General features: G+C 44.0%; 1 protein-coding gene and 1 non-coding gene across 4 annotated transcripts in view; one reads left to right on the plus strand and one right to left on the minus strand.

The window, feature by feature from the left end:
* The window catches only part of LOC149868494 (endogenous retrovirus group 3 member 1 Env polyprotein-like), a 144,703-nt gene that overhangs the window by 49,928 nt on the left and 67,472 nt on the right, over positions 1-27,303 (plus strand). The window lies entirely within an intron of this gene.
* On the minus strand, positions 11,413-11,484 carry TRNAH-GUG (transfer RNA histidin (anticodon GUG)). The gene has a single exon. It is a non-coding gene; the product is annotated as a tRNA-His (tRNA).

Genomic DNA, 27,303 nt, shown 5'->3' on the forward strand with positions numbered 1-27,303 from the left:
AGGCTTGTGTGTGTATGTGCACACGTACACACGCAGGCTCATGCACAGAGTGCATGTCTATGTGCGCACACATGTGCAAGCTTAGAGGTAGAGTGTGTGTATGTGCATGCAGGCTTGAGGCAGAGTGTGTGTGTGCATGTGTACAGGCTCAGGGACACAGCATGTGTGTGTGCGTGCAGACTTGGGGCAGAGAGAGAGTGTGTGCGCACAGGCTCAGGGGCAGAATGTGTGTCTGTATGTGCACGCATGTGCAAGCTCAGGGGCAGAGAGTGTGTGTGTGTGCACGCGTGATGTGGGCAGGCTCAGGGCCAGAGAGTGTGTGGGTGTGTTTGAGCACAGACCCAGGGACAGAGTGTGTGTATGTGTAGGCTCTTGGCCAGAGTTTGTGTGTGGGTGCACATGTATGCAGGCTCAGGGGCAGAGTGTGTGTGTGTGTGTGTGTGTGTGTGTGTACGTGCGCGCGCACATGTGCACCCGCATACATTCAGGCTCAGGGCAGACAGTATGTGTTCATAAGGTGAGTCCCACACACACACCACCATGCACCCACATACCCACTTGTGCTGACAGAAACCCCAGCCACCCTCCCCTCCACTCATCTCCCCACAAACCCCATACCCACCCACACCCCACATATCCACCCCCTCCACACACACACACCTATACCCACCCTCCCACAACATACAAGAGTAAGACTTCATTTTAAGCTATTGTGCAATTACCTCTATATACACTACACAAACACGTAAATCAGGACAAAATATTTTTGAAATCAAATTAATGAATGTTGTAGATGTTCGCTTTTTAGAATATTACTTGGTATTTTTCTGGTTCTGAGATGGCAAACCCCCTTACTGAAAGGAGTACATGTGGGGGCAAGGGGAGGGACTTCTGGTGGCAAAGGTCAGCGATTAAGGGGCAGGACTTCTGGTCACAAGATGGCAATCAAGAGGCAGGGCACCTTTCAAGGGGTGAGGCTATCCATGTGGCTCTCCACAACTTCCCAAAATTTGGTAAGCAGCCCTCCACCTGAAATAGTTTCCCACCCCTGGATTAAGTTCATTGGCTTTCCACAATACTTTGAGGAAGGTATAAACTGCCTACTGTCCCGAACATAGTGCTTCTTGCTCATTGCAAGAGAAAATTTAAACTCCAGGGGCTTGTCTACACCCTCAAAGGACTCCACTATGTGGCCCTGCAGTGAAGCCGGGCTCTGCATGTTGGTAGTTACCCAGTACGGGAACTGGAATATGCCAACTCAACACGCCAATAAGCTTGTTGTCCTGGCCCTATGTCTGGTGCCCTGGGAAGGTGGTTACATTACATCCATTTCACAGCATGGTAAGCATGGAGTAGAAGAGCTATACTGAGCTGCAGCACTCCCTTGTGCTCTCTGGAGGCAGCAGAGACATGGCCCAAATAATTGCCTCATTTCTTTCTGCTACTTCTGCCAACATCCACCTATTGTCAGGTCAAGAAGCAGCCAACCTTGATTAAACAACAGAACAGATGAAAAAGTAAAGACAGGGCATGGATATTTGTGACAAAACTTAGGATTTTGGGGTGCTTGGTTTGGGCAATACTGGGCTGCTGGACTGAACTAATATCAATCCAAGGATGCAAATACCTTGTTGATTTTCATGACTGACTATTGCTGTTCAGGGTCACTTGGGGCCTGTTTTCCCTGATGAGATACTAAGGACTAATTTTAAAGCCTGAAGCCCACTTACCATGCACTTATGCTTATAGTTAAGTTTTTTTCTCTAAAGTTAGTCTCAGGCTGCCCAGGCCATCTCAGGGGATAAAAAAACACCACTCACTCCCATCAACCATGTGCATGCAAACAGCATTAGTGCAGAATCAGCTTTACCTACTTGGAACAAACACTTTCTCCCTATACTTTCTGTTCTGTTGATATCAATAGCTTGATAGTTTCCTGAGTTCTACATTTAAACATAGGAAACTTTTGCTCTGTCTGTTCCCCTTCAGTCATGCAGATTGGGGGGGAATTCCCATGGAGTTATGCTCTGAATTTTCATTGTTCAAAACCCTAAGTCTTGCCTTGGTTAGCATAGCTAGTGCTCAGTTGAGACTAACCACTCATGTGTAGCATTAAAACTGCTTTACACTAGGTGGCAATATTTTCACAGCTCTACCAGAGGAGGAAATAGAAGAAATTCAAGAAAGTACCTTTTCTAGTGGCTTGCCGTGATCATATAGTGGTTAATACTCTGTGTTGTGGCTGAAACAACCTCGTTTCGACTCCAAGTCATGGCAGGAGAGGAGTGTTATTTTTTAAACCCATCAAAAGCTTTCCATCTGCAGCCTTGGCCAGAAATAATTCAGCCAGCAACAAAGTAATTGCATCCAGCCATGCTCTTAAGAACAGAAACCATGGATGAAAGAACAGGGCAGTTGCACAAGACCACAGTCAGCTCACCACCGGAAGCCAGTATTCTTTGCGTTGATATTTGTCTGGTCCCTCTCTCATGTTATTTCAAACAGTTCAGTGGGATAGGGCATGTTGTGTAGCTTTGATGCAGTATTTCACTGACACTGCTCTATGAGGGCTTTGATGTACTTTTTTCTCCAACAGTGAAGTTGTGATTTTCTTTACTAGTCTGGTGCCTGGAGATTTCTCCTCCACCACCCCCAAAAATCCAAGAAAAGTGTCACAGGAAATGGCAGGACAGAAGTCATAAAGCAAGTTCACAAGGTCTTTATCACAAGGTATTCCAGCCCTTTACTTCCCCTAGTGCCCCCCAGGACTGGTTCAAACACTAAAAGCAATAAATGAGAAGTTTTCCTTAGCATTGTGGAAGACAAAACAATTTATGCCAAGTCCTACAATAAATATGTTTAATTTTTCCACCCCCCATCTTTTTTTTAAAAAAAAACACTTAGTGTACCATAAAGATGTGACTGAATCCACGATCATTCTATTCCAGTAATGAGGCCCATGCACCTACTATCATGGCATGACCAGGTACTAGAACAAGCACATGATAGATTCATAGAAAGATAAGGTATATAGCCAGTCCAGCAATGCTAGGAGGTACAGTACAGAAAATGCTAGAACAGATGCTTTTATTTTTGTTCCTGTTTCAAGCAGCATTTTATTTTAAAGCTTTTATTATTGTTGTTATCTAGTCAATCAGCATGTTTATTATTAAAAAGGTGACCGGTGGCTTTGCAGCCAGAAACTGAGATCTAAGATCATGTTGGAATATGAAAAGTTTGCAGATGTGGGGAGAGGGGGAGTTAGGTTGTGTGTAAATGCTCGTTGTGTGCAGATACTGGATGTGACATTTGAGGGAGTCAGGTGGATGGGCCTGCGCTTCAACATCACCAAGTGCACCTCCCTGCACATCGACAGCAGGCAGAAGAGCCGCATCCTGGACTCTACCCTCACGATCCAGGGCCAGGTGATGAGGCACCTGCACGATGGCGAGGCCTACTGCCACCTGGGGATGCCCACCAGCCACAGGGCCAAGCAGAGGCTGGAGGAGACCATCAACGGGATCATGCAGGACACCCACAAGCTGGACTTGTTCCTGCTGGACCCCTGGCAGAAGATAGACGCAGTGAACATCTTCCTCATCCCCCGCGTTGTGTTTGTCCTGAGAGGCTCAGCGGTCCCCAAGACCCCCCTCAAGAAGGTGGATGCCGAGATCCAGCAGCTGCTCAAGAAGTGGCTGCACTTGCTGCTAAGAGCCAGCAATGAGGTCCTGCACATCCCCTACCAGCAGGGAGGCGCCAACGTCCCCAGCACGGGAGACCTCTGCGACATCGCAGGGATCACCCACACCTTCCATCTCCTGACCTGCCCAGACGCAACGGTAAGTATCATCGCCACCAGTGCCCTCGAGGAGACTGCCCACAAGAGGATCACGAGGCAGCCGACCGGACATGACTTGACCACCTTCCTCAGTGGGTCGCTGAAGGGTGAGTTCAGCCGAGATGGCAGGGACTTTGCCTCGCTGTGGAGCCTAGTCCACAACACCACGTGCCGCCTCAGGAAGCGCATTGACTGCACCTGGATCTGGACCGAGGCGTGCCGGGAGCTGGGAGTCTCCCTGCAACCAGCCCTGCACACCAACCGCATCACCATGACGCCCCGCACGAGGCCCTTCCTGGAGAGGCTCCTGAAGGACGCCGTCCAAAAAAAGTACTCCAGCGACCTGAGAGCCAAACCCAACCAGGGCAAGGTCTTCAACATCACCTCGAAGTGGGATTCCAGCAACTACTTCATACCCAGTGGGAACTTCACGCACTTTGCGGACTGGCGCTTCCTCCACCGCACCTGCCTCAACTGCCTGCCTCTGAACGTGGCCGTCCGTTTTGGCCACCGGGACAAGAGGTGCCAATGGTGCAGCTATGCGGTGCAGACCCTCCCCCACGTGCTGTGCAGCTGGGCAGCTCCACCATAATGCTGTCCAGGACCACCTGGTGAGGGCCATCCTGGCTGTGGTGGAGGAGATCTCCATGAACCACACCATCCCAGGCTGAGAGAGCCGGATGCGACCCGACATAGTCATCACCAATGAAGAGGCTAAGAAGGTCGTGATTTTGGACATCACCATCCCCTTTGAGAACTGGCACCAAGCCTTCACCGACGCCCGGGCTTGCAAGTGGGAGAAGTACACTCCGCTGGCTGACATCCAGAGGGGCTGCGGCTACAGCATGATGGTCGATGCACTCAGCAGGGGACCGCTCGAAGCCTGGGACCCCAGCAACAAGAGCATCCTGCGTGCCTACTGCATTTCCCGCCGCTACGCCAAGCTGATGTGCTGGCTCATGGTGTCCGACACCATCCGCTAGTCCCACGATATCTACATGGAACACATCACAGGGCACCACCAGTACTCTGATCCTGCCAGATGAGCCTGACGCTCATCCCCAGAGGGGACCACCGGAACTGCACCCCCTCTGCACCAGATGGACCTTCACTTTCGAGAGGATTTTTCAACAACGGATGACCCCGCTCTGCCCAAAGAGGACCTCCACGATGAGACTCTATATGGACTGAGAAACTTCCTTCGAACCACTTCCTCCACCGTTGGGGACCACTGTAACAGGTTTGTGTGCATCTATCTCCTTTCTCTCTCAGCGTCGCAAACCCCCTCCCTCCCCTTCCCCCTATCCTGCACCCCTGGGCTTAGATGGCTAACACTGCATCTTCTGTAACCTAGTTGCGTTCCCCTCCTCACCCCCATCCTTCTATTGTTAGTCCCTCACTCGGGCGATCTGTATTTCCCTACTGCCTTTGTCATCTTTTTTGGATTCCCAATCCTAAACATTTACTAATAAAAGTCAATCTGTTCTTAACCAGAAGAAGCATAACCTAGCTGAGGTGTGGGATCAGGAGGCCAGGTACCACAATACTAACCAGTCATACTGGCATAAGGCTGGGCTCTAACAAAAATATTTGCTATACTATGGGTGCATCTACATGTGCAATTAATAGACCAGAGTTTGTTATTGTGCATATCATGCCAGAGTTTATTGCTCCTGGGTGCCATGCTTGAACATGTGCCTGGGACCGCAGCACACTGAACTGGGGCAAAGCAGCACCAGTTGGCTGGGAGTCCAGGGGGTACCCTGCCAGCCCAGGGCTGCTCTGACCCGTCTCAACATGCTGTGGAGGAGCTGACCAAGGCATAAGGGTGCTTCAGTGTGGGGCTAGCTGGCATGCAACCCCTAGACTGAAGCACTGTTGTACCCCAGCAGCATGTACATGTGCAGTCTTTACAAGTACTATCCCATGGTGGCATTTATTAATTTATGGCAGCCCAATAGGGGCACACATGTAGACACTGGGTACATCTACATGTTCATTAATGTGCTGTAATTATAGCACATTAAGTTTAGTACCTGTAATGACAGGTACTAAACTTAATGCACCGTAAATTGGTGCTTCTGCACAGTAGCACCAGCTAATGCTTTTTTTTGTGACGCTAATGCACAGTAGACTAATTCTACTGCGTATTAGTGTATTAGCATGGTTTTTGCCTGTCATGCTAATGCGCAGTAGAATTAATCTACTGCACATTTGAAGTCTCATGTAGACGCACCCATTGAGACCTTATTGTGGAGCCAATTAGTTGGCTTCATAAAGACACTATATAGCAAGTGTGGGCAACATTGTAGAGCAGTGGGCTGGATGCTTGCAACCAAGCTAGTGCCATGGGCTGCTGCTACCTAACCCTTTCAGCCAATTGCCTCCCTGCTCTGTGCACCTCCTCTACTTATGGGTGCTGTCAAAAGCTATGGTGAACATCAATAGGGAATAGTATATTTGGCAGTGAGGGCACAGAGCAGGTGGTTTTTTAAATGACTATGATAAAGTAGCCACTTAAGTCATTGCTTAATGCGACTATGTTCACATGGCTCCTTTAAAAATTCATGCCTCCCCTATCCCCAACCAAAATCAGGCCTTCGTGGGCTAGATTCAAGATCTTTACAAGTTACATCTGGCCCATGGGCAGCTGATCCCTGCCCTGGAAAATGTCTTTCCAGTGCAGAAAATTAACATTGAAAGCCTCCAACATAAAACAGAGTTCTCTTGTTCCATTTTCAAATGTTTTCAAGAAATCTGCATTTTTGGGAGATCTTTGATGGAAGGGTTTGCTGTGGGAAAGAAGCTTCTTCAAAAGAAATACCTAACAATATAGTCGTTCAAGGGCAGGGCCTCTGGAGATAACATGCATATTGAAAACAAAACATTTATGGATGTTCCTGAACTTTTGTGGGATGATAGCACCAAGAGAACTAAGTTTAAGTTAAAGAACATCTGATAAGAAGACAATGTCAATGTCAAAGGGAGAACTGGAGGAAAAGTAAAATAATACATTCAGGGAAAAGCAAAAGAATACATTCAGGAAGCCAGCATGCAATATTTGTTATGAATCTTATAAGAACCCCAAATTGTTTCTTCTTCTGGGTTTTCTTAAGAAATTCCAGATTCATCCAGATTGTAAAGGGATCATATTTTTTATGGCAACTTAGGCCTAATTTTGGTTTTCTTCTGAACTGAATATTAAGAAGTAAAAACTCAGTAGTTTGTCATTTGTTTCGGAAAGTTTTTGGGACTTCAAACTTGAAACAAACCTAAATTTAGAGGTGTTCAAAAAGACTTGAGTGTTCAGTGACCTTCCCAGCTGGTTTTCAGTTTCAGTCTATGCTACAGCAAAAGTTGCTTCTCACTTGACCTCGTCTAATGAGCAATACAGTGTCTAAAAAAAAAAAAAAAGAAATAGATGTGGATTATAGGAAGTTCTGCACAGCTTCAACATCATGCTGCAATTAGTGTGTGCAAGTAAACTCAGAGATGAACTTTTAGAGGTAAAGCAGCCTAATCTGTCCAACATGAGCACACCTTATTAAAAGGTATAATGAGCTCCTTGGGATCCAAAGAGTTTTCTTTTCAGAGAATAACTTCTTTCAAAGGCTTTCTTCAAACACAGGCCTCTTGAAAGGTTTTCATGGGGAGGGGGGATGACCTATAAAATATTTACTGCAAGTTGCAGCCCTGTAAAGGAAGAGAAGCACTGAGCATAGTTGATTTGATGACTGGAGATTCAAGCAGACATTACTTTCTTCCTAGCTAAACACCTGATCTGAGTATCAGGCATGATAGAAGAATTGGAGAGATGGAAGTAGGGGACAAATCATATGAGTTTTAATGATTTTTGAAGTAGCTTTCTCTGTTGCAGTTCTGTTCAGTGTTCTTAACAATTTGGGGTTGTTTCCTTCCCTAGATTGTAGCAACTAGTGTTTCTATTAGTTGTAAGATTTGTTTATTTTTTTTAATGTAAGCTCAAGTCATTCACACCATATTTCTGCGCCAAAAGGTATACAACACTGATTCTCAACCAGTGTGGTGGGGTACATCAAGGTGTGAGAAGATAAACAAGTTGTGGAGATAAACAGATAGGTAAGGACCTATTGAAATCACAGCAGAAGTAGAGTGTGCAGTGGCTCCTTTAATCTTGCATGTTCCCCTCCTTGCCCCCTTCTCCGGTGCTCCCTCCTGATCAGCAGGGAAACTAAAACTGCAGTTTTAAACACAGCACTGTTTTTGCCTCCCCACCAGTCAGTAGTAAACAGCAGGGCTGTCTTGGGGACCCTCAGCCAATCAGTGGTGGGAGGGAAAAATGGTACCATATATAAAACTGCAGTTTTTGCCTCCCCACTGATCAGAAGCAAGCCACAAGTGGGGCCCCTCCACCAAATCAGCAGGTAGTTCACATTTTAGGGAACCTGCAAAATTAAGGGAGCCACTGCACACCCTATTTCTTCCATTAATTCAGTAGGTCCCTACAGATATGCTAAGCAGAGAAGCCATGCTGGAAGACCTGCAGCCCCTGTATAAGGAGGTAAGCACTGTAATATATAAATTGTTTTTTGACACTGGGTAGCATTCAATTTACAAAAGTTATGGAGGGGTACCTCAAATCCAGGAAGGTTGAGAACCACTGACCTACAAGATACCCTTGAGACAGAGAGAAAGATAAAGTCCTCATCTCAAAGATGTTACAGTCTAGATTTAAACATGTCCCTTCTCAGGGTATTTGCAAACAGAATGGCTGGAGCACTTTTGCTAAGTTTTATTAGATGTACCTTGCCATTAAGTTGTACCAGGTTGCTTCCTGGAGGCAGAGAATGATGAAGCAGTGAGCTTTATTATAGCTAGTAAGTTATGCGAGTTCCTGCATGTAAGTATGTAAACAAAACAAAACAAAACACAACACAACACAAGACGTTAAACTCAGTTGTTTCAGGATCAAAAGGATATGATTTGGTTGACTTCAAGTTGGATCCTTTTTGCTGTCTCCACCATATTATTGCAGTTCCACAAATATGCAGTATGGCCCAAATATAAAAATTGAGGCAAAAAGTCATATGTGCATAGGACTGACAGTCTGTACTGGTCAGTACTGTCAGTGTAAGGTGGTTGTACACATGCAGCTAAAGTTCAACATGCTTCTGAATTCACTTAAAATTGCCCTGTGCCTTAGTTCCTCATCTGGGAAAGGCTGGTATTAAACCTTCCCTTTTGTACAGGAACATGCCGAAATCCTTTGGGAGAAATTCAGAAAACAGTGCTGGAAGCCACATCGATACATTTATATTCCAAACTGAAATTTGACATTAGTTTGAAATAATGATTAAACGAGAATATTCCATCTTTTCTTTCTCAAAGACAAAAGTGTTGGCAAAATGGACAACTAAGAGAGATCTGTCTGGAGCTATACTGTCTGTCAACAAGCTATCTCTGCTTATGAATCAGTGCCAGAGAAGATGGACATGAAGTTCTCTAGTGACTATTAGTCATAGGGGGAGATAAACCAAATACAGAACACACAAATAAGGAACATCCTAAGTCTGTCTTGGTTCCTATCAAGTTTTTGCAATATAGCGTGCTAGTTTCTAAGATTTCTAACCTTCCTTGCCTTCATTTTAACTAACTCATTCCAAAAGCATAAAATTATGGTAAAATATGTTTCTACAGCTGGATTTCAGATAAATGCTGGCTGTTCCTGTTTAGTTGGTCTAATAAAAGATATCACATCTAGGCAAAGAACCTTGTCTGGCTGTTCCAGTAAGGCAGCTAAAGGCTCAAAACTGTCTAAATGAGGGGAGGTGGGAAGAAGAGAGGTAGTTAGCTGTGTTAGTCCCCAGAGTGCCACCCTGCTCTGCTTTCTGCCTGACTTCAGATTAACTCATTCAGAAATGCACAAGCTTTTGTAGGCAACAGCTTACTTCATCAGATGCTGTGAATGCATGCTATGGGTAGCTGACCCCCTGCCATGGGGTGTGTTTTTCCCATGCCAGAAAAATCAACATTGAAAGGCTCCAACATGAAAGAACAGAATTCTCTTGTTCCATTTCTCAAAGGTATTCAAGAAATCTGTATTTTGAGAGGTCTATGAAATGATGAATCCAACAGAAGTGGGCTGTTGCCTACAGAAGCATGTGCATTTCTGAATGAGTTAGTCCCCGAGGTGTCACCCTGCACAGGCATATGGGAATAGAGTGTTATGCAGAGATATGTGTTCTTCTGTTACAGTGCAGTAGTATAGTAGTGCAACACCCAGAGTAGTTATCCAGGTAGGCTGTTTCTTCTCGTCCAATGTGACAGGGACAACAGAGGGCATCATGAGATTCCCTGACCATTTCCTCTGTACAACCAGTGACCTAGCAATGAGCCTGAAGCCCCAGCTCCACCTGCAGTGAACAGATTATACCTGCCAAGGGTACAGTGCACAGGGGTCATGGTTGAGGACGGAACTATTTCTGATCATAACTGATTGCTCATTAAAACTGTTCGGTCTCAGCATTTATCCAGGGTATGTGGAAATGATTCAAAAGGTAGGAAATGAGCCAATAAAGGATTTTAAGGCATAAACCCTTTTAATTTGACACATGCTAAAATCCTGTGCTATTAAGAAGAGAGAGAAAAAGAAATCAAGCATATATTTTCCCCTTCTCACTGGTGAAATCCTACTTTTCTATTTGAAGCACATCATCTTCATTTGGCATGACATGCCCAATAAACCCCATTTTTTTAGTGCAAGGGGGGAAAGTAACCTTGCTCCCTAAAGAACTTTCATTCAGCAGCTCTGTGACAATGAAGTTTTCCTGCTGTTGCGGGAGGAAACAGAAAAGCTAACTTCTTAAAATGAACATAAATAAGCTATAAAAACAGGCTAGTAGGGTGCTAGCTCTCAGCCACACTTCTCAGGTATTTAAAGGACCAATTATCCAAAGTGCCATGAAGGGGCATCTAAATCTTCTTTCTGACTAGCACCTGAACAATGAGCCCTTGTTAATCTAGCAGTTATGCACAGTGTGTAATTCTACTGTTAGCTTTATGAATTGCTGGTGTTTACTGTAATTTGTCAGGCCTAGAGCCCCTTTGAGAAGTCCTCATTCTGAAAACCTGGCTTCTTGTGTTAGCCAGTGATGCAGGAAAGTGAAATTACAGGCAGTTCCTATCGCAGCAACAAAGGGTTTCCTGCAATCACTGATAAGGGCTAGGGAGGCCAAAAACCTCCTATTTGCAACACTTCATGCCTGGAAAAGCAGGATTGCCACATATCATAGGGAGGCAGCATTATTGCTTTATTGTTATTTACAATACTGGCAAAGATCAAACTCCCAAGAGGACTGCAGGAGCCTCTTCACTGTGGATCTTAAGTAGCTATAATTAATAAAAAAAATGACATGATCACTATGTTGCTGTATGCATCACATTGGACATAAATTAAAAGCATCTCGCCTGCATTAGAGTTATTGAACGGAAATGATGGCTGTGATATGTCAGTTTTGTAAACTGAACTTTATTTCTTTGTGAAGCATCATCTGAGCAATGTAGTCAAGACACAGAAAAGGAAGTACATCTTTTCATGCCGTGACTCGGATTCGAACCGAGGTTGCTGCGGCCACAACGCAGAGTACTAACCACTATACGATCACGGCAAGCCATAAAGGACTTGCTTGTGCTCTTGCAGTTTTACCTCTTGCAATGCTAAGCAGCTGCCAAACAGCACCACCTACTGCCTGCCTTATTTTAATATGGATTGATTCACAAGGGGCTGATAATTTTATCTGTGCGACTAATCCCAAACTAACATTTGTGGAAGGCTGCTTCTGCAGAAAGGGTTTTCAGCTGGAGGTTATACATACATATAGAGAAGTCAGAACTCTCATCCTATTTTAAAAACACTTCCCCCACACCCCCTCATACTCATAAAAAGGGGTCATGAAGAAGAAAGGTTGAATCCAAAGAATAGCAAAATGTAGGCAAAAAGAGCAGAACCTCTTTAAATTCTGAAGGACGTATGGAAATAGCCTGTGATTTGCTTTTGCTAAGCAAATGTTATTTGACTATTCCATAGAGTGCATTCTATTTTAATGTTGGTTACATAGTTATCCTCTTAGATAAGTAAGGAAACTGAAATACCAGTGCCAAGTTCACAAAGGGCTGCCCACTGTGCATCTATCAATTAAAAAAGACCACCAATTAGTGCTAAATAAACTTGGATGCCAGGGAGACAAGTGCTGAGAACCACCTGTCTTTGTCTAGGGATCTTCACAATAAAGAACATAAACAATGTTCAAATGCCCAAAACAAAGCAAAGATTTTTTTAAATTCTGTAAAACACTATCTCCAGCAAAATTTGAACCATACTATGCCATCAAATGGGAAGGCACTTCAGAGCTAGCTGTCCCTAGTCTTAAATCACATCTCTATTAAAAGTTCTTCAGATATTAATCTGCAAATGCAAGGACTCCTCTCAGCTGGTTGTACTGGAAACAGCTAAGGTCATCTGGGTATCTTGGCACTGTAATGGGTATGGTTGGGCTTAATCTCTGGTTTGCAGCAAAAATTATCAAATTTGCTGGAATTAGGTCTTGAAAGAAATCCTTGTACCCACAAAAAAAGAACACAAATAACATGTGTTCTTGTAAAAGAACACTTATACAAAACACATAGCCATCAACACAGGATAATATCAGCACTCCAGTCTGTGCATTTTTTTATCCATAGAGTATGAGGCCATGTAGGGAAGAAGGGATCAAGTAGCGTTTCCTTGATAGGAAAGCATTAGGAAAAGCTGTACCTCCTTTTTGTCCAAGGTTGTGGAGTGAATAGGTGCTCTCATCCATTAAAAGGTGCTGCACTTATCCTACTGTCCAGTGTGGAGGAACAGAGAATGGTATATCCTGCTCAGTTGGCTCCTTGAAGGAATTAAGGGCCAAGCAGTGTCTGCTTACAAGAACATCCATGGTCCTGGGTCCTTTCATGGGAGTAGGTCACAATCAAAAATAACAAACCAGGCTAGAACCAGAAGACAGGTATGCAACAAAGGCTAGAATTGTCCACCTAAGTCTAGGTTTTTTCCTTTGAGGCTCATTATCATAAAACCCCAGAGCTTTAAAAAAGGCAGTGGAAACACACTAAGGTAAACCTGAAATGATATTTTGCTAGAGCTCACCATTTGTTTCAATGCTATTTTGGATGGGAAAGCAGATGGCACAAGGGTAGGTTAGTGAATGCTTTGGCAGAGAAGGAGAACCAAGAAAAAATTCTGTTTGAATTCAGACTACTGTTTTCTCCCATTCTGTTTCAATAATGGAACAAGCCTTTGTATAAGTGAGCCTTTTAATCTTAAGATGTACAGGAGACTAGACATGGACAACCAACATGCTGTGTTAGATGCATACCCCAAAAGTTTCATAGTTACAGTATTGCCACTGAGACTCATGCTTCCAAATGTTCACAAGGGAGTATGACTTTTCACTAATGAGAATGGAGTATGCCTCAAGGGGAAAACAAAACACCCTTAAATGAAACAAGTACTCCAAATAGGCTTATCAAATAGCAGAAATAAACTAGGGATCTGACCAAGGTTCCAACTGTGCAGTTCCTTGAAATTAACTAATGAGCACAATCTCATGTGGCTGTTATAACTGGATCAAGACATTTTATTAAAAGCAAACTTCCATTCACTTTTGGCTGGAATTGGCTGTAAAATGTTGTGGTGAAAACAGCTATAAACAAATCTTAGACCAGTGGTTTTCAACCTTTTTAGATGCAAGGCACCCCTTGTTAGATCCAAGGGACCCCCTCAGAATGCCAGCTTTCACTCATTTTTGACTATGGAAAAATAGAGTAATTATGCATGAAAGAGCTCAGAAAGATGACAAAAATGTTTTTGACATGGTGGATTCCTATTTGAAACATCTGGTTTATCTTGGACCCATTTGTAGGTGTTTGCATGCTTCACACTGCTAATATTAAGCAGCATCCTGAAAAGGATTTCATGGCATGCCAGGGTGCAGCACCCTAGTTGAGAATCACTGTTTTAGAGTATTATGACAAGGAATGTTTAAAGCTGCAACATCCATAATATCTTTGCTTGGCAGGATTTAATTTTTATCAGGAAAGGTTGCTAAGCATCTTTTTCACTTCACACTGACAGACCAACAAAAGTAATTCATTAATAATTGAAAGGGGATGCAAAAAACATGATGGCTGATGGAGTGTGTGATGACAGGGGGGAGCAGTTCTACAGAACCATGGTGACTGTGGTTTGGCCTGCAACTCCCAGAAAGCTCAGGGGACTGGGAACATAGCAAGAGGAAGTGACCAAGTGGATGAGGGAAATACAGGTGAGTGGAGCCAGGACTGATGACAGTCCTACAGTAGTTACTTTTGTCATTAATAAATTGCCCTGAATGCCCCCAATGTCATGCAATCCTTAAAATGTAGAGAAATGATTAATTTTTAAGAATTTTAATTAATAATATTGATGTTTAAAAAATAAAAGTTGAATTCTGCCAAGCCTAATATCTGACATGGGTAACTCCTATAGGCACGCCAGACCAAGAATGAAGATGAGCTGTCAAACTCCATGAATTTAAACGCTTAACAACACTTGATTCCCACCCCACATGGGACCCCATGTGTCACTATAGATACAAACTATATTGTTTATAATACACCCATCTCAGATATAATGAAATTTATTATGATGCCAAAAATGCTGCCCCATGGTGCTGTTCTCCACAGGTTAAAGCTTTGAAGAGGAGCGGAAACAGTAGTGGCTTGCCCATAATAAATAATAAAGTTATACCTCTACCCATTTACAGCAATGACAAAAATCTTTAAGCTCTGGGACCTGTTATTTCACTGCAGGAAGTCAACTTCCATTGAGGTTACTCAAATACCTTATATCCTGCAGGCATAACTAGTTTTCTGGATTCCAGTCCAAATTCCTAGGGCACAATGTTGACTTCAAACGTTTATACAAATCACAAAGAATGCCAGAGAAGAGTTATTTCTTTAGTTCTCTGTGGTCATGGCATTTTTGTAACAGCATTTTTTTTGCTTTTTATTTGAAAGTTACTCAAGTGCAAATGTTTCAGACCTACTTACATGTGTACAAATTAAAGAAACCATCTAGATTAGGTGGAATAGACACTCTCCATTATAATTATAACATAAGATGATCCTACTGGAGTACAGTTATATATATATTTTAAATGTCACTTGCCAACATAATTTGAGAGCAGATCAAAAGAATTTATACAAAAAATAAAGAGATCCAGGTTGCCTCTACTTGTACCTAAGGTATCCAGAGATGCAAAATTAGTCCAGGAATAGAATCATGGAGAAGCAGGGCTGGAAGGGACCTCCTTGGTCATCTTACCAACCCCCTGCCTGAAGCAGCGGCATCCCTAAGACATCCTGTGCAAATCCATAACCTAACTGCTTACTAAAAGCACCGTTGTTGACTCTCACAAGACACAACCACCTAAGCTGCCATAGGTAAAGCAGGGACTACAGCAGCCAGTGTCCTGTTTCTGCAAAAAGTTGTTAATATAGCTCAAGAAATCCCCAAGTGAGGGCCACAGCCCTACCAGAGGACTATAGAGCGATCACAAACATTCTACCCAGTCTTTAAATCTGACCTCCAGTATTGTTTCTTTACACAGCTACAGTATTGCCAAGTACATCAGAATATTAAGCCATGTAGATTCTTTACCATTGAAGTTTAGAAAATATAGGGAAGTTTCCTCCCATTTCCAGGCAATCCCAGTTTGGCTTGCATCTAGCAAGAGGTTTTCTTTCTTTTCTATGCATCTCAGCAACCTGGTCATGTTGTTTCGTGTATCCACTAAAGTATCTAGTTTTAGGATTCCAGGTCACAATAAATCCTGCAGGTTAACCAAGCATCCATCTAATTTCCTGTTATCCATTTCAAAGTGTGTTATTTAATTGAGTGTCATATGACACCTTTCCTTTATTCATACTAGTATTTTCAGGCTGCTATTTTTTTAAAATTGATCAACGGTGAACACAGATATTTATTTTAGGCACCACCTATGATAGCACAATATTTTCAGAAGTGCTTTTCCTCCCATTTTTCTGATCCTTCCTCCATCGTCTTTGATTTTTTCACTTTGCTGTGCATCAAACATTTGTATTGATTTTTCCCTGCCCCTCTCAATGGTTTCTAGCACATATGAGGTATGCTACTGAATGGCATAAATACAAACATTCCTGAAAGGATTTTTAAAACATAACTGCAATATTTAATAAAATAAGGAAGCACATCGTATTGATGTTTCAGCAACGTGATGATCCTTCTTGCTTTTATACATGCCAAATGTGAAAAAGTCACATCTGCTTCATGACAAATTAGGGAACATAGATCTTGAGCACAAAAGGCAATCTGCTGAAACTCACAAGTGTTGTGGGAACACATCAGTTCCAACAAGACAGCTTTCTGGGCCTTGGATAGAATTGCCAGTCAAAACCAGACACCTGTTCTGGAAGGCCTGGCCTGGGATGTAGGAGACAACCTGAAATCTGTGATCTGCCATTTTCCCATAGCCCAGGTGGGAGTCCTCACCACCAGATGACTGGCTGTTCTAAGATCCTTCATGAGATATTAAACCAAACCAACTTATCTCAATACGTAAAATTCTGTATTTACCAGAGCAAGGACAAGTTGGGTCATACGTGTCTGACGAGAGTGTCCTAGGCACCAGGCTACAGATTCAATCTCTCTGGTCCAATGACCAATCACTTACATAAAGAAAAACAGGTCATTTAGGATATATAAATCGAGTGAGTAACCTCAGCATAGTCAATAGGCTCAGTTAGGGTGCCTGCCTGGGGGCCTGGTAAAGTCCTGCAGTTCTAGATTCAGAATAAAGACTATCCTAGGGAATATGGTCCTCATTATCTCTTACTCAAAGGATTCCTGGTTTGTCTGGGTTTTTTTTTAAACCAGTGACAAATGGGAAAAATTTGAAATCCTGGATTTTCTTCTGGATTGGAAAAGTTTCCTAGGCACTCATAGGAGTGTCACTGCTTCTAATCATTCAGAACCATAAGCGATATAATCTCTTTGACTATGATAATTGAATTAAGATGATGCTAAGGGGCCTGCCACTTCCACCCTTTGCATGCTATTTTCTAAAACAGATATACTGTAGTGCAGTAGGGGTGTGAGAAACAGGCCCTATTCAATTCGGATTCAGCTTGAATTGGGGACAGTGATTCAATTCGTTGGTTTGGATCACTGTCCCCAGTTCGATTTGGCTCAATCCGAATCTGAAGATTCGACCTATAGACACAGATTTAAATGAGGGGTTTTTGTTTTTTTTAATTACGTACCTTGAGGTACCAGGCACAGGTTGCGAACACTGCAGTGGTGGGGCAGATGGAGACTCCCACAGGAGCGCAGGGGGGCCCTCATGCTCCGCAGCAAACCCGGAAGTACTTCTGGTCCGCTGGGGAATGTGCTGGAGATCCCCCCCACCCAGTGCCTCTCTAGCTCAGTAGATCAGCCATGGGGGGACCCCAAGTGCCCCCCCAGACCCAGGAGACACCAGTCACCAAGCTGGGGATTGGGGAGTACTGCATTCCCCACAGCGGACCCGGAAATGGACCAGAAATGCTTCTGGTCCACTTCCGGGTCTGCTGCTGAGCATGCTGGAGAGCCCCCTGCGCTCCTGTGGGATGCTCCATCTGCACCAGCATTGCAGCACTCATGAGCTGCCTGCTACCTAGAGGTATGTAGAAAAAACATCTAAAGCTGTGTCTATGTTCAAATTGCCAAATCTTTCCAAATCTCTTGGAATCAATTCAGAGGGTTCTGATTTGATTTGAAGAGATCAAAGCGCCTTCTGATATGATTCAGATTCAAAGATTCAGCCACGGAGTTGGACTGAATCTCTGCCGAATCAAATCAGGGACCAAAGCTTTGCACAACCCTATAGTGCAGCAAGGGGTGTGTCAGGGTGCTCTGCTGGTTACCTAATTGCATTGCATCCATTTCCAAGAGGACAGGGAAGTAATGGCAAGAAGCAGATGGAGTAGACATGGCAAGCTGCAATGCTTCCTGGCATACCCCTGCTAGGGACAAACACTCCTTTCTCTCCTACACAAGACCTGCTTAAGTGGGAGCCATGAACTTCAGACCTCAAAAAAAAAAAAAAAAAAAAAAAAGTGAGCTCTCGGTATTCCAAAGGGTTTGATTATGAACATGTGCCAGAGATGGCCTAGGTGTTAGGATACAATCCAAAGTCCAAGGTCTGAATAGTTTGTTAGTTTTGATTCCATCTCAGACAGGCTGCATACGTCCATTTGGGTAACAGGGGTAATTATGCTTTCTTGCCGCTGAAAAAAAGATTTTGATCTCTACAAAGTGAAGACTATAACTGCTCCATTTTGTTATTGCTCTAAACAGAATTCTGTTACAACTCTGTGCCTAGTGTTTTGCTCACAACGCCTTCAGGCAAGATACCCCCCTTCCTCAGAGGGCTTGTCACAGTAAGGAAGGAGAGAGTATTTATTATAAGCCGGGAAAATTTGGCTTCGGGCTCTTTATTATTAAAAATGTAAATGATGAAATTGTTTTTCCAAGTTTTCAGTTAAGCCCATTTGACTAAATATTTTTACTTTTTACTTGGAAAAACATTCAGAGAAACAATTCTGCTTCCACACTGACCAGTTTTGCACACTTTTACACTCATTCTATACTATTAAATTAAAGCATTTACATAAAAAGGAACTCATGCACAAAAACTGTTTTCTCCTATAGCGTATTGGCTCATTTTTGTCAGTCACAGAAGAGGAACATAAGGTTTTGTTTACATGGTAAATTTACTCATTGCAACAGCATTTAAGCATGGTTTCTTAAACCGTTTCTTAACATGAAACCAGTAGTCATCACTAGCTCACCTACACAAGTTACCTACACGCATTGCCTGCAATAAAAATCTCCTAGCATCATGTAAATGATTGCTTCATTCCCTAACCCACAGAAGTTTCTTGGAAGTCACAGTACATAGTGGGTGCATCTACATATGCAATTAGTGCAATGGAGTTTATTACTCCTGGACATCCTGTTTCCATGTTTGCCCAGGGCCACAGCACATTGAGCTCGGTCAGAGCAGCCTCAGCCAGCAGGGTTCCTGGGGGCTGTCTAGGGCACAAAAATGCTGCAATGTGGGGCTGGCTAGCAGGCAGCCCCCACACTGAAGCATTTTCATGCCCCAGCTGGCCCTGTCAGTGTCTGCACGGGCACTACAGCAAACTACTTTGGTACACACACACACACACACACACACACACACACACACACACACACACACTTGTAGATACAAGTACTATCCTGTGGTAGAGTAGAGTTTATTGCTCTGGGTCACCTTTCCATGTGTGCCTAGGACCACAACATATAGTTGCTCTGACCCAGCTCAATGTGGTGTTGTCCTGGGTTACACATGGAAACATTGTGCACAGGAGCAATAAACTCTGGTGCAATATGCGCTAGAGTTTATCGCATTGCACTAATTGCGCATGTAGATATACCCACTATGTAGTATAACTTCAGAGGAATGTCTGTGAGTTAGGGAATGAAGCAAGAGAGCAAGAAAGTGAGAGAGCATGTGGGTGTACACAGATGCACATAAGACTTGTAGATACAAGCACTATCCCATGGTGGAGTAGTCTACTGCAGCACATGTGCGGATGCTGACAGGGCTGGCTGTAGCATGAGAGTGCTTCAGTGTAGGGCCTGCCTGTTGGCCACACTGTGTGTGTGTGTGTTATATACTATATATCCTGCAGTAAATTAGTGTACTCTGACTTAATAGCATCACACATGTAGACACTGAGACTTTATGTAGAGCTGAATAACTAGCTCTGCAGTAAACTTTCATATAGATGCACCCACTTAGGCCTTTGAGTAGGATTACAAGACTACAGCCTTACACATAATCACCCCCTCATGCTTTTGGGAAGGCACTGGTTAGGGTTTACTGGTAACAGTCCAAGCATTAATAAGATTTGCAGTGCTCTGAACTAACAGTGATCCCTTTGTCAGTGTTTATTTTCTTAAAATGTTAAAGATTATATTCACAAAATATTTACAGTTGGTATCTTATTCCAATTAGTTAGCATCTTCTTAAGCTGGAAGCATTTTAATAAAAAGGGAAAAGAAGTATATTTATGCAAAAGCTAATACATTTCTCAAATTGCATGAGTCTCTACATACATGCAAAGTAGTGATCATTTGTGGTTCTCTCACATCAGTGTAAAATGTTATACGTATACCAGAGTCACCTCCAGACAAGCGCACACGTGCTTTTTGCCATCTCAAACCCCTTTGAGATGGGGCAAGAGGCATGTGCGGGAATGAAGAAAATGTTTGCAGCGCAGGGAGAAAATTAGACCTCAGGATATCCAGGGGTCTAAAAAATCCCAAAGCTAAAAAAAAATGGGGCGGGGCAGGGCAGGGCACGGTACGGTACCAGACCGTGACCTGAGGCAACCAGAGGCTGGGTCTTCCAAGGAGATGCTCTGGCTGCCAGACCATCTCCGTGGCTGGCCCCTCACCCTGGTGCTGAAACGCATGGCTGGCCAGGCCACATGTTCAGCACCAGAGCTCCCATGCTGGTGAGTAAAGGATCAGGGAAGAGCTGGAAGAGGGGGAAGGCAACCATGGGGGGGACCCCTGCCAGCCCCACCCACACCCTAGCCCCCCTGCTCCCTGCCTGGCCCTGCCACTGCCAGCCCCCCAGCCCCCCTCCACAAATCACTGCCCAGCCGGGTCCTGCCACCCTCAGGGCTCCTCTGCTGCCCAGCCGGGCCAGGCCCTTGGCAGCAGGACCCAGCATGGTGCATGGCATCCATGCACTGCACCCAGATGGGTCCTGCCAGCTCTGGGGCTGCTCCTGCCACCCGGCTGGCCTGGCTGGGTGGCAGGAGCAGCCCCAGGGCCAGCAGAACGTGGCAGGTGCAGTGCACAATCCCCATGCACCATGCCAGGTCCTGCTGCCAGGGGCCCTGGGCAGGGAGGGGCATTCAATGAGCTGTGGGGGGGGCCAGGGGACCCACCCCTCCTGAGCAGCCCCCCCATAAGTTCCCCCACTCCCACAGTCCCCCCAGCAAGTTGCCCCATATCTATCTACATACCAACCCACATCCCTTCCCACCCCCTTCCTGCAAACACCACATCCCCACATCACACACCCATCATGTGCGAAGAAAACCAGAAATACACATCAGCACATACAGGTATTTAGAATTTCTTTTATCATGATGGAGACACTGATAGGCTTCCTCATTGCTTTAACATTGTAAATATACCAATAAAGCATTGCCAAAGTGATTGCTGTCTCTCTCTCTAGGGGGTGTCCGTGTGTATTTTGTTTTAATTGTGAAAGAACATGGTTTTTGGGGTATTTTTAAAAATGGATTTGGGATGCTGCTACAGCAGTCCAGCTGGCACAAGGGTTAGTGTCCCCAGGTATCAAGTGGCCGGGCCTCAGAAGCTCCTGAGAGCGAGTACCCCTGAGCTGCTTGCCAGGGCAGCTTTTTGTATGGATGGGGCCAGGACAGGGCAGCTTTTTATACTGCTGGGGACAGCACAGGTGCTGGCCCCAGGCTCTAGCTCCCCCTGGATGCAGATCCAGGAGGAGCCAGGCAGGGTTATTTTGCCCCAAGTGGCACAATTTGCTCCACAGCAAAGCGCATGTCCAATGTTAAACAGTATAGGCCCTAGGACAGAGCCTTGTGGGACCCCACTGGTCACAGCACACCAAGACGAAGTTTGGCATGACATTGGCCCTCTTCCAATCATTGGGCACTTCACCAGAGCGCCAAGAGCTCTCAAAGATCCATGTCAGGGGCTGAGCTATGATGCTCACCAGCTCCCTGAGTACCCTTGGGCATAACCCACCAGGGCTAGCTGACTTGAAGGTATCCAGCCTGTCAAAAAAAGCCCAGCTCAAAATTTGCTTCACTTCTATTTGAGCTGCTGCAAGTGCACATGCTTGCACATGTGGATGCACCCCACATAGACTTCTACCTCCATTTTGTACATATTCAAATGACAGGGGGTAGAAGAAAATCAAGTTCCAGGATGCTCAAATCATAGTCTCTACAAGAGACAAGGTTGCTTAATGCTATTGGTTCAATCGTGCCTTCTAGATTTGGCTCTGCACATGAGACAACATGGAAGCATCATACTCAGATAGGTGTACTAGGAGCCATTGAGCTGTAGGTACGCACAAGGCATTCCAAACTTTAGGATACATAGGCCATTTGGGGGCAGCATAAACTCCTACCCCCTGTCCCACCTGCTGGGACGCTAAGCCAACATGAACATGCAGACGACTGCAGACATATTTTAGTCCCTGCCCTTATGTCACAGTGCTGAGGAATCATCTTTTTTGTAGCCACGCTACCCTGTTATGCATCTACTAGGTCGAGGTACAATTTGGTCCTACAACTTTAGCAGGCCAACAAAACAATTAATATTACACATATACTAAAGGAAAAAATAAATGAAGGCATTTTGTCCTATTATTCCAGGTTTAACCCATTATATTACTAAATAGTTAATTCTCTCTCCTCTTTCTTCTTTACACCTAGTAAATATATACAAAAAGTATGCAACAGTCCTTAAATCATGTCTTAACCAGCTCAGTTTAACATTTTTTTCACAAACAAATCTTTCTGTCCCCCACCCCTTTGTTGATTTTTTTGCTACCTATAATTTTTACAATCTCATTGAGGCAAGGAGCTTCTAAGATAAACACATCTGGAATAAGGCATTGCTTATGCTGAAGTAAAAAAATAAAATAAAATCAAGCTATCTATAAACTCACTATAAACATGAAAACACAAAATGAAACCAACACTCATAGTTCATCTAAAGCCTCCAAAATGACCTCAGTCCACACAGCCTTCATCACTTCCTGTCATCACTGACATTTATGCAAAGTTAGTCTAAAACACCTGTGTTAAATGAAGGTGGAATTCTGATTTCCTACCATTTTATCACTACTAGGTACTAGACTGGTAAAATTCAGAGCCCAGCTGAAAGAGAAAAATAAGGCTTTTGAAAGTCTGTATAGTAATGTAAACTCTTGCCTAGTTAACTGATGTTTTGGGTGTTAGGCCCAATCCTGCATTGGTCATTTATTTATTTATTCTTGTTGTCATGTTGCTTTCCAAACATATGTCTCATTTGCTTTTCCATTCCCTGCTTTCTTTTGGAATTGCATTCAGCAAAATTTTCCAAAGGGCTCCCTACCCTTAAGAAACCTGCCTCTACCAAGAATGGGAGGCCCAAGCCCTGAAGAGGTCTATGGTTCCCTGATTGCATAATCTCTTCCTTGACCTGATTCAGAAATTGCTCACTGGCTTGGAAAGGACCCACATTGCAGAACCAGAGGAGATTCTCACCTGGGTTCAACAGATGCAGCTACTTGTGTTAGAATTATAAGGGATATTATGGAATAGGTGGATTTTAGTCTCTTACTCTATACGCTGATTCAGTGGTATGCAACACAATGCTATTTTGTTTGTCTTCTCTACATTCATGCCTCCCTTCATTTTCAAAACAGCAGAGGAAAACAAAAACAGTGTAGAAAGAAGTGCAAACCAGCAGCTTATAGTGGTTGAATGTGATCACGTTTTATAAGAGGAAAGCATAAATGTAAAGTTAAAAGCTTTGGGGCCATAGCCTGGGCAAAATGTAACATGATACTTATAGGTACTATAAGGAAAATATTTCAGCATGTAAAGAACCTTCCGTCTGTTGGAGAAGCCAATTTATCACAGATATTACTGTTCTCCATTCTTGGAAAGTAATAAAAGGTAATTTTTCACTCAGTAAGCATTCCAGGCAGTCCCTAGGATGCCTTGGTAAAACAACCCTCACTTACAACTGAAAAACCCTTTCTAGCCTGTTATCACTTCATCTGTCACAAGAAGCAGGAAGATTGCCCTTGCTTAGCGAGGTCTTTCCTCACCCCTTCTCCCCAGGGCTGGAATAATGACCATCACCTGTATTTGAGATCTCTAACAGTATTACAATATATAAGGTTGCAGCAGCCTGAAAAGGGGTTGAGGTAATCACCAGTGCTACTCTGTTTCTCCTGCCAGGATGCTTTCCCATGCTTGCAGCCTTCCCCCAAAAAAATGTTGGCAAAGGTGAAAGGTAGGATTAATTCAATATTTCCCTTCCTGATAATAACCCTTGACAAAGTTTCAGACCATGTACAGAAGGTGAAACATTCAGCAATGATAATGGCATTAATCAGAAGAGGCCACAGGTGTGACTAAAAAGGACAGGAAAGCTTAGAGCAGAAGTGAAGGAAAGAGGAGAAGATGTCAACAAAGAGAACTGAGAGAGAACAAGACATGGCGGTTCCAAGGAACAAAGACTACATGGGTTCATGACTCAGACTGAGCAGACTTCCTGCCCAAACTTCTATGCAGCCAATACCCTGCCCTGAAACTTTGCCTTGCTGTTACCATGCCACACAACCTAGAGACAGCAGTACCTGGGGGAAACTACCTAGAAGCCGTGGAATCAAACACCCTGAGTGGTATCTGCTGCACTCTTCATCAAAGTGGAGACAAGAGAATACTTGCAGTGGTTCTGTGCAGCTCCATTATCTGTGATGTTCAGATTTTGTTTGTGTGTTGCCTGCTAGGATCTGACGTTCTGCACACCTTTCAGCCATATTTGCAAAGAAAGTAAGAAAGTTGGACATTTGTACCTCCAATAAAGTTAAAATAGTTTTTTTTTAATTCATACCTCTGATTTCCAGGCAACAGCCTGAGTCCAGAAGACAGCTCCATTCATCAGGCTTAATGTGGTCTACACAACTTAAGTGTGTGGTAGCTTAAGGTCCCCATTAGTACTTGTTGTAATGAATACTATACCAGCAGTTTGGTGATTGCCTAAAAGTAGACCCCAAACTGGCACCATTGTCAGTCTATTCTGGCCCAGGGTACCCTCCTTTACTTCCACATTCCACCACATGTTCAGGATGTAATTGAATTGCATCCTGCCGAGGTAGTCTCAGAATAGATTCAGATCAATTGGGGCTGGATGTTACTGATGTCAGAGAACAGCATGCCAACTCCCCTGTCCAGAAATGAGCCAGACTTCTTGAACACCTGCATCACACACCCTGAGAGTTCATCTGATGTAGGTGTCCATGAATCCATGATAGTGATCCAAGACTTGTAGTTATAAGGGAATTCTAATTTTAACCTTAACCCTAAGAGATCTTTCCTGTTAACATGCTTGCATGCTTTGTTGAATATCCTATCCTATAGGATACAGATACGCATTCTGTTAATCACTTTTGCACAACTCAGAAGACGTATCTGTGCAGGCCTCACAGGGATATTTTCACGTTTTATGCCCCTAGCAGCCAGTGCAGTATTGACTGCTTTGCAAATATCTAGGATGATTGTGCCAGCCATACCAACTGGAAACGGAACAATAGATCTATAACGGAGATCAGCAATATATGGTTCATGGGCTAAATCTAGCTCATGATGCCACTGGACCCAGCCCACAGAGTCAGGGAGCTTTGGTACTGGGTTGGCAGTGGGGGGCTTTGCTCGTAACTGTGCTTGGGCCTGATGGTGCAGAACTGCACTGGGAGTGGACAGCTGGGAGCTGTGCCGCTGCTGCCGCTTCTTCCCCCACACTGTCCTTCCCATCCCTGCAGCTGTTGCATGGGTGCAGCTTCTAGCTACCTGGTCCCAGCATAGCCAACCCCCACCTATTTATACACCACCAAACCTCCCAGCCTGCATTAGACCACAGTCAGATTGTTCCAGCCAGAGGTGTAATGACACAGCTGGGTGCCAAGGATAGCTGCCACATATGGGGGCAGTGGTGACTTCTGGCTGCCATTGTGCCATCAACAAGATCATGCAGCTGTAGCGGCAGCAATTTTTTTTTTCCAGCTCCTCCCAAATCAGCTCCCAGGGCAGTTGCCCTACTTACCCAACTCCAGTTATGCCTCTGGTTCCAGGTCACAGACTGGAACCAGGTGGCCAGCCACTGATCTGTAACACCCTGAGGTTCTGAGCTTCCTCAGGGAAATATCCACGCTTTTCCAGAGTTTTATTGGCTTTCTCATCTGGGAGTTGTTGGCCATGATGGGCTTTGCCTGCAACTGTTCCTTGGCCTTGAACTAGGAGCTGCCCTCTCCTGGAGGTGGAGTCTGGAGACCGTGGCAGCTGCTTCAGTAAGAGCAATGGGATCAGCAATGGCTGGGTGGGAGTCAGTGGGTCGCAAATTCATCTGACCTAGAACTATCCTGCCACCCAACAACCAGGACAATATCCTCACAGAGCACCAGCATTAAAGCTTTTCTCATACATCTCCATCTCCTCTGAACAGCCACCTCTGAAACCACTGTCACCACCTCTTGGTAGTGGCTTTTGTAGACACCCATTAAAGAAATACTGCCCCCATAAATACTTTTACATCTACTGTTAGATGATACTTTTGAAAACACCACTGAACTTGAGGAGAGAGGGTTTTCCATGTGGTGGAAAAGGGTGTTAGAGACAATATCAAGTATACTCTGCAGTGAAGATATACTCTTCATTACGTTATCAGGACATTTCAGCTGCTGGTTCTTCTACCAACTAATACTTGAGTGAGAACGATAAATTACAACAACAAAAAAAGAAGAAGAAGAAGGTGGAAATACGAGAGTGGCTAAAAACCAAAACAATACTACACCACCAAGAACAGTCTCAGATAAACAAATAAGTTGCTATACGCCAGCACCAGTTGTTTTTTAGAACAGGCAGAATTCCCACTCAAGGTTTTGGAAAATTTTCTTGAGGAATCAATTTCTCTTGATTTAGACTTGCCCGGGTGTGTTTTCTGAATAAGCCGTCTCCTTCAAGCTGCAAAATTGCAAAATATTTCCTATCTTTTCAGGACACTGATATTTGGGTGCTCAACTTGCTTTTACATATAAAGATGGTTTTGGAGCTCTGAAACTGCTGTATGATTCAGTTGCATTCCTTAAAGCAAACTGTCATGGAAAACACCTTGTCAACAACAGGCCAGATGTATGTAGGAAGTAACACTAGTTTTTGTTTTGGACCAAAGTTGATGCTGGCTGGAAGTCTCTGTCTTACTGTTAGCCAACATACCAGAACTTCAACTATATTAGCAGGGTCCCATTTCTGAATACTGTTATCAGCCACAAGTCAGTTTCCTACTATAAGTGAAGATTAAAGACTGATTTTCATTGCATGATCTTAATGAAAAGAGGATCATGTAGGTCATCTCATTTGTCATTCACCATCACATCCTATTCTAGTAGCAGGTACAGCAACACAAGGGAAGCTAGTATCAGAAAGAAACCAATTGTTGTGGTGGGGGCTGGGTGAAACTTCCCTTAATTTAAGGTAAATATGAAAAAGCAATCATGCTTCTT

Source organism: Crocodylus siamensis, chromosome 3 (genome assembly GCF_052110815.1).
Source record: "Crocodylus siamensis isolate JL-2025a chromosome 3, ASM5211081v1, whole genome shotgun sequence".
Taxonomy (NCBI): domain Eukaryota; kingdom Metazoa; phylum Chordata; order Crocodylia; family Crocodylidae; genus Crocodylus; species Crocodylus siamensis.